Source organism: Clytia hemisphaerica, unplaced genomic scaffold, assembly GCF_902728285.1.
Source record: "Clytia hemisphaerica strain Z4C2 unplaced genomic scaffold, Clytia hemisphaerica genome assembly, whole genome shotgun sequence".
Lineage (NCBI taxonomy): Eukaryota > Metazoa > Cnidaria > Hydrozoa > Leptothecata > Clytiidae > Clytia > Clytia hemisphaerica.
This window is the reverse complement of record NW_027103430.1, coordinates 1,170,317-1,181,173: the sequence shown is the minus strand read 5'-3', so window position 1 is coordinate 1,181,173 and position 10,857 is coordinate 1,170,317.

The window sequence follows — 10,857 nt, the reverse complement described above, 5'->3', positions numbered from 1 at the left end:
GTAAACGTGTCCGTAATTGAAATTGTTTGGAATGTTCCTTGATGGAAAATCCTACCATCCAGTGGTGGGTAACTCTTTACCAAAGGGCTTGAAAGGTTTAGAAGTTGATTGTTTACTTTGCTTTTTAGTAGAAGTTGAAGGCATGTCTTCGGAGGGTAAAACACCAGAGGTATCTGTAGTAGCATCAGTAGTATGGGTAATAGTAAGAGTAGTTGATGGAGAGGCATTATTGGTGGTGGTTTCAGCAGCATCTGAAGAAGTAGCATTACCATTAGAAGTTTTAACAGTGGGAGTAGCAGAGAAAGAACTGCAATCAGCTTTGATCCCAGAAGTTTTCATGCTATACCTTTTTACTCCATCAATATTTGGGTTTACAGGAAGATTTGTCGTTAAACCCTCTCTTACTCTCTGATTTAAATCTTCCTTTTTTCCTGACTTCTTCAAATCTAAGATTGTATACTTTGCTGCAGCTATTTTCTCTGAACTGACTTCGCCCACAACGCATTGTGCTAAATATTATGACATAATCGTAACGGAGCGCTGTTGGTCTTACGGAAGTGATCCACAGAGAATGTTTTTCTGGTGTTTGTGTTCTCAGGTAAGTTATGGCATGTCTTAAAATTATCGCATATTACATTATAGCCGACAAAAAACAACCAAACAAATGACTGAACATGAAGGGTGATATAGTTTCTAACCTGATGTGTAACCTAATTGTTTTTTCGCCGATTTTCGCGAAAAACCGCAAAAACTGATTATGATGTCATAAAAACTAAAAATTGGATTTTTTTATCCAATCGTCTTCAAACTTTCTCACTAAAGTCGATCATTTGGAAAAAAAATCTTTTCGAAATTTTGATTAGGTCAGCAAAAAAATAGGATACTTCCTTTCTTCCTAATTTCTGCTGACGTCATGGAAATTTTGAAAAATTCCTTTTATCAAATGATTGATTTTAGTGAGATACATCTTTAGTGAAAGTTTGAACATAATTGGATAAACCATTCTTGAGAAATTCAACTTTTAGTTCATATGACGTCGTCGATTATGACGTCATAATCAGTTTTTACAGTTTTCGCGAAAATCAGTGAAAAAACAATTAGGTTACACATCACGTTAGAAACTATATCTTAATACCCTTCAAGTTCAGTCATTTGTTTGGTCGTTTTCTGTCGGCTAATGCAATCAATCTAAAAATTATGGTAATTTTCAGTCTTTCAGACATGCCATAACTTACCCGAGCTGAAAGAAACAACACAACTTGTGATCGTTGACCAGTGAAGATTCAACAAAACTTTGCTGTTTTGAATGCTCCTCCAATTTTGGTTGTAAATGTCAGTCGACAAAAAACCTTTAAGTTTTGATCTATACAGCTCCGGTCGAGAGTTTGAATTTACAGTATGTGGCCACAAACACGGCGATCAAATTTGAAATTTCTCTCAAATCTAGAGGAAAAGAGATTTTACAAAAAATTTTTGCTACATGAAAACCGTTAACATCTCTACTTTATTTCCTGAAAGTTCTTTTTCAAAATTTTCAATTTCAACAATATTTTTCAATCGCTTAAAGATAGGTAGCTTTTTTCTAATGGCCCCCAAAACGGAGGTTTGAAATTTTAGCGATTTCTCGAGATATCTTTAAGATATGAATACAAAATTTTGACCATAGTTTTGAAATATAATTTAGAGGGTTTTGGGCATAAATTTATTTGATAAAATTTTTACAGTATACCCCTGGTTGTCAAAATACAGGTTTGGGGCCCCAAAACGGAGGTGTAGTTAAAATCTAATTATTAAGCCCAGTGGTAATAGGGGGAAAAACTATGAACATATTTGTGTTTTCCCTTAAATTTACGACTCGATGGATGTAAAATTTATGATTTTTATGAAGTATTTCAAGATTTTCGATATTGCAAAGTCCAAACTGAAAATTTTGATTTAGCAACGTCTTAATCAAGTTTTTGAAAACAAATCTCTTTTGAAAATAGTTCCATTCATGTATGGAATAAGCTGTGAAAATTTTAGAAAAAAAGCTTAACAGAAACTGAAAATATTAAGCGTTAAAGATATTTTTCTCCTATATTTTGCAAAAGAATGACAGAATTTGCCGTTTTCGCTGATTCAGCGAAAATTTTTATATATAATGTTTATTTTTTGTTATAAACTATTAAATCAAGGTGATAGGAATAGAATTCCAAGATTTTTTGCTTTTTCTCATAATTAGAATTTTAGGTTTTGTCAATGCTGATTCTAGGGCTCCAAAATACTGGTTGACCTTCAAGATGCTATATCTTTTACCCAGCCTCTAAAGTCACAGATGAATTTGCATTTTCTGAACGGCATTAGGTGTAGAAAGTTTCCTATACCCCGTTTTCATAACTTATTTTCAATATCCAAGGAGATAGAGTGAGTTATATGCAATTTATATCTAATTTTGGTGTTAAAATATTTCCTTTAGACGCAAATATGTTATTTTGAATCTGTCTCAAACCAGCAAAAACATGCTCATTTTTAAGTATAACCATCTTTCTTTCAAAATAAACAAAAGTCGTCTAATTCTGATAAATCTGCAAGTCAGAATCTTCATTTTAATGAAAACCTCCGTTTCGGGGGCCGTCTCTGTTTTGGGGGCCATATACTGTAATATGTTTTTCGCCAAAATATTCGAATGTGATAATGTTAACAAGTTGTTTACAATGGTAAATCACTGTGGGAAATATCACCGTCACTTGATGACGCAAAAGAAATAGAGGAAAAATATGAAAATTATCTGACATCATTAAAAGCTGAAAGATCCGTCGCGATTCTTTTCTATGTAGTTGACAAAGCTGAACATTGTATCAAAAGACTTTAAAACAACAATGGAACAGAAAAGACGTCGGAAAAGGTTTGGCTAGTAAAGAAAATAGTGGTCATCATTCCCATTCATCATCGTGCTGGTAATCATTGGTCTGTGTCCCCTAGCTAAAGAAAAATTGACCATTTAGATTCATTAATGCCAAACACCACTAACCCAATGTGATTTCTACCATATTTTGTTTCCTGAATCATGTATCCAATGTTGTTCATGGAAAACCTCTATGCAAAGACGACTGGTCATTCATATATACAAACAAAATTGACAAATAGGAAGGTATGGTTGATTGTGGAGTTTGCATGTGCATCAACTCCTACAACCTCATCACAGCAAATTAACTCAGAATAAAGCTAGAAGACTGTAATGGTTGTCAAAACATTGGAGTCAAAACAATTTCATCAAATCATGCAAAAAACAAAACTCACAAGGACAAGGCAACTTCGAAAAGCATCGTTATCGACCCTGATATTGTCAAAAGCATCGAGATCAAAACCAACCAGCCTTATTGCGAACCATCGATAAAAAGACAGAGGCTCTCATGCAATCGAGAATCATGCGCAGCTACTTTTGATTTTATCTAATTAGGCCAAATATACGGGAATACTCCACTTGTCTGGGTACTTCTTTTTTCGACGAGGAAAAAACACCAAAATAGATAAATGAGTCCCTCGCAGCGCAGGAATTTCTTTCCTTTTCAGGGTTACTTTTTGAGTAAATCTTAGCAAAATTCTTCAAAAAATGTCTAACTCAATTTATTTTAGTTTCAGTAAATAAAGAAAACGATTTAAGTTAATTTCATACTCAAAGTTTCGTGCCGCCCAGGATGGCAATCTTCAGTGAAATAAACGTTCTATAAAAATCTACAATTTAATGTCTTCAAAAATTCTTCTGACGTCAATTCAAAATAAAAATCATTCGAAAGTCTCGAGGAGAAATTTCCATCTGTGACGGCGTTAGGGGATGATTTCAGTTCGCTTGTTTAACAAGTTCCGACCCGGATAGGTGGCAATCTCAAATTTATCCTGTAACCATAATAAAAACAGTTGTTTATTTCTGGGGTATAAGCTCCCTTGTGGCACACTATTTCACAGCTAACTGTCAGGTTTTCATTCTTCTACTTGACGTTCCAGAACTCTGTTGAAAAAGTTGTGCTGTTTCTATAGTTCTCGTTGGTCAGCAATAGCTTGTGTGTGCCGAAACGTTACTTGAAAGTAGTTTCCCACAATCCGATATACTTCTTCAGCATCGCTTCGTAAAAGAGGCTGGCTGATTTGATACCTTAGACGAGCATCTATCATAGAGATATCAATTAAAATATAAAGGTATCACTCAATTGTATTAGTGACTTACAGTTACCAGAATTTGCTCAGTGCCTAATTTTTTTCGATCTTAGATGCAGTCAGCTTAAACAATGGCTTTTACAAAGAGGTTATAAGGTAAGAATGGTATGTGTTCAGATTCAACGAGCTGTGACTACTTGTCTCAAGAACTGGGGAAAAAGACCAACCCAGAAGTAACAAGTTGAACATCACATACCATCCTGCTGACAATGGTGCTCGAATGGATGAAATGTTCAAGACGAAAAGATGGCGGCCATTGAAAATAACGTTTGGTAATGAAGAAGACAAGAAAAGAATGATGGCCTGTTTCATAGAGGTCAATAAACCTGCGAAATATACTTCTATGATAAGATAAATTTTTGGATGGTTTCAATATTATGATATTATTGATGATATCACATTTTTGCTAGATACATACAGTGTGCCAAAGAAAGAGGTCAGTAAGCTAAGTTGTGAGGATAAGAATGTGAAGTGAGGATTTTAAAGAGTAATAATGTAAATAATGCATATTAAAATTATTTTCATAAAAATCCAGATACTAGTTTCCTTGACGATTCGGCTCCAAATGCAAGGAAAGCACGGACTTTGAAAGATAATGAACAAGAAGCACCATTGGAAGTACATCAAGATCCTAATTTGTATGAAGTACTTAACAGGCCCTCAAATATGGAAGAAGATGTTGAGTAAAATGAATATTTGATCCACTTTGATCTTTGGGAAATCGAAGCTTATGACTCAACTAACTTTCACCCTCTCATGGCAATAAGATTGATTGATTTCAACCTCCGCTTCTTAACCAAGTTCATTTATATTGTTAAATTTTTTGATCCACTTTAGTCTAGTCTGACAAAAAATTTACCTCTCTCCTGTATGTTTTCCATATTATAGAATTACATCTTTCTACAGTTCTATAAAAACAACGATATTTTGTATTTTCTAAATTCTTATAATATTGAAACAAATTCTAAAAACCATTTAACAGGAGACAACCTCGACAAAAAGATAGATTGATACCCGAAATTTCAACAAACTCAATCTAAACACAATGAATGTTGAATATGTTCAATACCGTTGCAACGCTTCATAGGCTTCCTACTCCGGCTGAACTTTTTGGCTTACTTGCAAACCCTCCTCAGACTGCATCAGATGTTGATTTTGATCACTACTTACCAATAAAGAACGACAACAGTAAACTCCTAGAAGAGATGATTTTCTTAGTCTCGAAAGACCTGGTGAAATACATAGATGAGCTCTCCTGGGCTGACGTCTACAGCAGAAAGCGATGGCGACGTGTACAACATCTGTTCAACGAATTTTGGACCCGATGGCGGACGGCGTATTTGCAATCCTTGCAGCCGAGATCTGATATTCCGATGGCGGATTGGCGGCCGCCCAAGCTAAAGCTCTAAAGGAGCGGGCTAATTTTTCATCGGAGAGAAAAGAATATGGATTTGACTTTGACAAGCTGAAGGAAGGACCAGGAAAAGTTGCTCTTCAATTTTTTGAATGGGCCAAACAATTATGGGAAAACTCTCATTTTCCATCTTGTTCCTGGGGTCTACAAAAGTATTACCACTCAGAAGAAGATCCTATTTCATTGTCATATTTCCAATCACTGCATTAATTGATGACCAGATAAAACGTTGTGCAGAAATTGGCATCAAAGCTGTTAATTTAACCACAAAGACGACAATTTTGATTTACTATTTTCAAGCCCTGAGTGCCTACTAGGGGAACATTTTGAGAAGTACTTCTCAAACTCTATCCGAGAGTAATTGGTGTTGTCATTGATGAATTGCATGTTGATGTTAAATGGTGAGGAAATAATGGAACTAAAAAATAAAATAAGGTGTAATAAAGTTCTTTTATATGACACAATGCCATGTTGAAGAAGAGTCCAGCTTCCAAAAAATAACTAGTAAACAAGTACTAAATGCTAAACATTTTTATCATCGTTTGATGGTCAAATGGTCTTAAGAATTATTCAACATGACATCGTGTCCTACAAACAATCAGGAGAAATCTAAATTAGCAAAAAGTGAATAAAGAAAGAACATACTTATTTTTGTAAGGATGTTCTTAACAATATTTCTAGCTAAAAAGATAACAAAAACTCTAAATAAATATCAAATCTCAAAACAAGCTAAGTTCACAATGATCTTTCATTGGAACTTTTGTAAAATCGGGATTATTTTGGCTAATATCCATTGTATCTCCTTAAGTAGTGCTCGTAAGGAGATGAAATTTGGTATATAAAGTCTCCTTATAGCAATGTAAAAGTAGAAAAAAAGTTTTTTGATACATCAAACTGTTCACCAGTTATTGGGCACTTTCGTTTTCGAGAGATCCCTCTAAATCGGATTCATGATAATTCCGAATAGAAAAGTGCTAGAGACTTGAAATTTTCACAGAATGTACTTATATTTGTCCTCTAAAGGATAAAAGAAAAAGAAAGGATTTCTTCTCAGCTAATTTCCTAAAATTTGGCTAAAACAAGAAAATTTGAATCCGATTAATCCAATCAAAGATCGCCGTGGTTTGATGGTATTACAGCAAACAACATAAAAAAGTCACAAGAAAAAAATTATAAAACATAGAATTTGAAGAAAACAGAATGTATTTTAAATAGTACAGTAGTAAAATATTCATAATTTCTAACAAACACACGATATACACAATACACAAATTTTAAAAACAAAAGTTCTTCTATATATATATAAACAATAAAACTATCTTTTTTTCAGAATAAAATTAATCAAAAACAATAAAATTATTTCTTTAAGAAAAGAATATAATATATCATGTAATCTATTAGCCTAATATGAACAAGAACCCCTTTAGAGCAAGCATTCTACATTATATAAAGTTTCTAGTAATGAATTTAATNTTCAATTGAAGTTGTTATAACTGAAGTTTTTGCTCAGGTATCTACGTCACAATGTTGAATAATTATGTAGTCCAGCAGAAAAAACAATGATATAGCCATGCATAATCATTACAATATGCATGATACAGTAATTATGCATGACTGTATCATTGTTTTTATGCTGGACTCCTTAATTATGCAACAGGGTCGCCTCTATAAAAAAGGTCTATACCATATTTGTTGAGTATTATGTAATCCATCTAGAAAATGATCAAAATATTTTTGATTAATTTTAAACTATTTATAAAATTCAATTTGGTACAGGTTGGCACATTGGGCCAAATCTGTGCAAGAACCCTTAAAAGTGTTTAAAAAATTCATATTTTTTATTGAAGGAGAAACAACAGAAAAAGCCAATGGCAGCATCATCTGCAGTTAAACAGCAAAAAAAAAGTACGATTCTGCAACATTAATCAAATTAAGCTATCTGTAAACTTGTTATATTATTGTCAATTAATTTCAAAACTATAGAGTACTTAAATTTTCCCAGTAAAAAGTTAAGTGTTGTCAATGATTCATTAATTATTATGTAAACGCTCCTCATGGCAATGATATGATGCTTCAGTTGTCATGAGTACGTTCTCTGGTAATTGATTTTGACGGATACAACCTGGCCAGTCTTCAAGCATTTTTAGGGTTTATCTTTTCCTACAATGCATTGACATACATGTTTTCTTTGATTATGTCATGTTGTCTATTTTTCATAATTTAGATTCAAAAGTCAGCAGCAAAAGCTCATATTGATTTTGCGAAAGAAGTTTTGCAAATTGTGAGTTATTGTTTTTTTAAGATCAATTTATCAATTTTTTTTTGAAAGTTAAGTTTTGTTTATTACAATGAAAATCTTTTCATACGTTTCAGGCTGGAGAAAAATTCAGCCAAGAAACAATTAACAAACAAAAAAACAATGAAGAAGCAAACGGTAAAACTTACTTTTGTTTATCAAACATATTTGTATGGAATAATTTCTTGTAGAATAGCACTCTAAAACTACAAACAATACATTGTAACTGTAAAACTATTAAGAATATTGTGTGTTAAGAATATGATTAAGACTTTGGGTTCTGGAATATTTATGAAAGATGTTTGGTATATTGATTTGAGTTTATTTAATAAAGTTAATTTATATTTCATGTAAACCTACAAATATTTTAACCATACTTTTTAGATGATCATATTCCACATTCGGATAACGAAAACTCTCTCACTGCAACCCCAAGATCCCCACTTATTGACATTGAGGTTATATCCCCACAAAAAGATGTTTGTGACCGCAGTCCAGAGCGACTAGAAGGCTCTCTTCTGACACCAAAAAGTGGCGGAAGTGTTCCTGGAGGAGCTATGTTCGATTCATCTGCTTCATCATTTGGGTTTTCAAATTATAGTGAATTCCTGAATGATGACTCCCTTGGTACTTCGGTATCCCGCTCCATAAATATGGATCTATATCGAGATGGTTATGACCAACATCAGCTCCTTCAAGTGCAACATCAACCACTCCAACAACAACAACATCAACAAGGACAGCCACCACAACAACAACAACCACCACACCAACAACGACAACACCAACAACAACGACAACAACAACAACCACCACAACAACGACAACCACCACAACAACAACCACCACATCAACAACCACCACAACAACAGCCACCACATCAACAACCACCACATCAACAACAACAACCGCCACATCAACCACAACCACATCAACAACAACCACACCACCAACAACCCAATTGTAATTGCTCTTCGCTAACTGAACGGGTGGAGGAGTTAGAAAGAATGGTTGGTAGGCAATCAAATCGTATCAACTTGTTGATGCAGGACAAGGTATGTCCTTTTTAAAGAAATTTTCTGATTAAGGACCAATTGTGAAAAACATCAGCATGCCTATATATTATTTTGACTTTCATTGTTAATAAATTAGGATGAGTTGAAGGACAAATCTTTAACATGAACTTACACAAGCAATAATCTATACACAGCACGTTGCAACATGATGTTGAAATAAATGTATTCATATTCATAATATAAGTTCAAAATTTCATATTGTATGACATATTTTTTTATCTCCTACAGAACACAGACACAGGTGAATCAAGTGAAGCAGCAGACAACGAAGAGCAAGTATCAAAAGAAACGATGGTAAGATGTGAAAAAAATTCTTCCAGTTCATATAATATATACCTACTTTATACTTTATACCTCATACCTACCTTTTCATTAAGCTGTTTGATTCTAGTTTTATCTGATATTTGAAGAGCTTTATACATAATAATAACTTTTATTTAGAAAACGCTGAAAGAACTTGCCAAAAGAAAAGACTGGGTGAATGCATTGAGAGAGATGATGACAATTTTGTTTTCCTTGGAAGACTTGCAGACATGCTCTACAGTTGGGAAAAAAAACAATTCGTTCAAACAAAAAAGGTCTTGATAAAAACCATCACAACCTGATTTATAGTAAGACTAATATTTGCTTATGCTTTTGTGACAATGTTAGTAAATGTTAATTCAGAGAAAGAGTAAACACAACATCCCTCACTCAGGGTAAATTTGGAGCCAATGTAAAACCTTTTTAACTACTATAGAAATTCTTTATGTATTATTTTCTCAATATCTTTTAGGACTGTTGTACTCCAATCAAGAACAAGTCAGAAACTACCCAAATCATGAAACGGAGATCAACAGAAGAATGACTGAGCACTTGAAGCATTTCCGGAAACAAGATGCCAACACATAATTATTTATTTATTTATTTATTTTTATTTAAGAAACTGAAAAAAGATTTAAAATAGATAGAATAGAATAGAAAGAGGAGAATAGAAAGAAGAGAATAGAAAGAATAGAATAGAATAGAATAGAAAAATGTTATTCAGAAACCAATACATAATCTTGGCACGCGTCAACCTGCATCCAATTCACTGACAACTTTAGTTTTTGCTTAACTCTCCTTCTCCCATTCGATTTTATGGCCCTCATTGTTGGAACCTTTTTTGCCTAGATTTATCAACCAGTAGCTTTTCAATTTTCATCAAAAACTTAAATCAAGACTGTTCGTCAATTAATAAAGTATTACGTATTTCTTCTCTACACACCCAATACTTCAATTTATAGATTTGGTTTAATCTGTTGTTGTTGTTGTAATGTTATTGTTGTTTATTCATTGTATTCATTATGACACATTGTAAACTTCCTTTTACTGTACATAGTATCTTCATATCATGTCATTTTGAGCTCGAAATCCCTTAGCATTAGGGTTATTTTTCGTTTAGGAGATTTTTCAGTGTACATAGACCTGAAAAAGAGAAGATATATCATCATCGTAAAAAAATTCAAAATTTATGCCAAATAGAATAACTTGTCTTTCTTCTTCTGTGTAACATTTCTGTATTTTGGTACCATATAATCTTGTGTTGCTGTTTTGCTTTAATGTGTAACTTCTTTTCTTTTTCAACAAAATAAATGAAAAATTAAAAAGATCTAATTTTGATTTTGGAAATTGGGGGTGCATGTTTGCTGCGGTTGGCTAAAATGCTGGATGGTAACGAGGATTCTGCAAATTTACTAATATTTCCTATGTAGAAAGGTATTTTTCATGTTTTATTATGGTTAGCAATGTTTCTGTCCTTAATCTTCTGGTGTACATTTCTGGACCAATTTGTCATAAGTATAAGGTTAGATTAAAAACCATAAGCAAAAGCATGATAACTTTATAGTATTTCATTT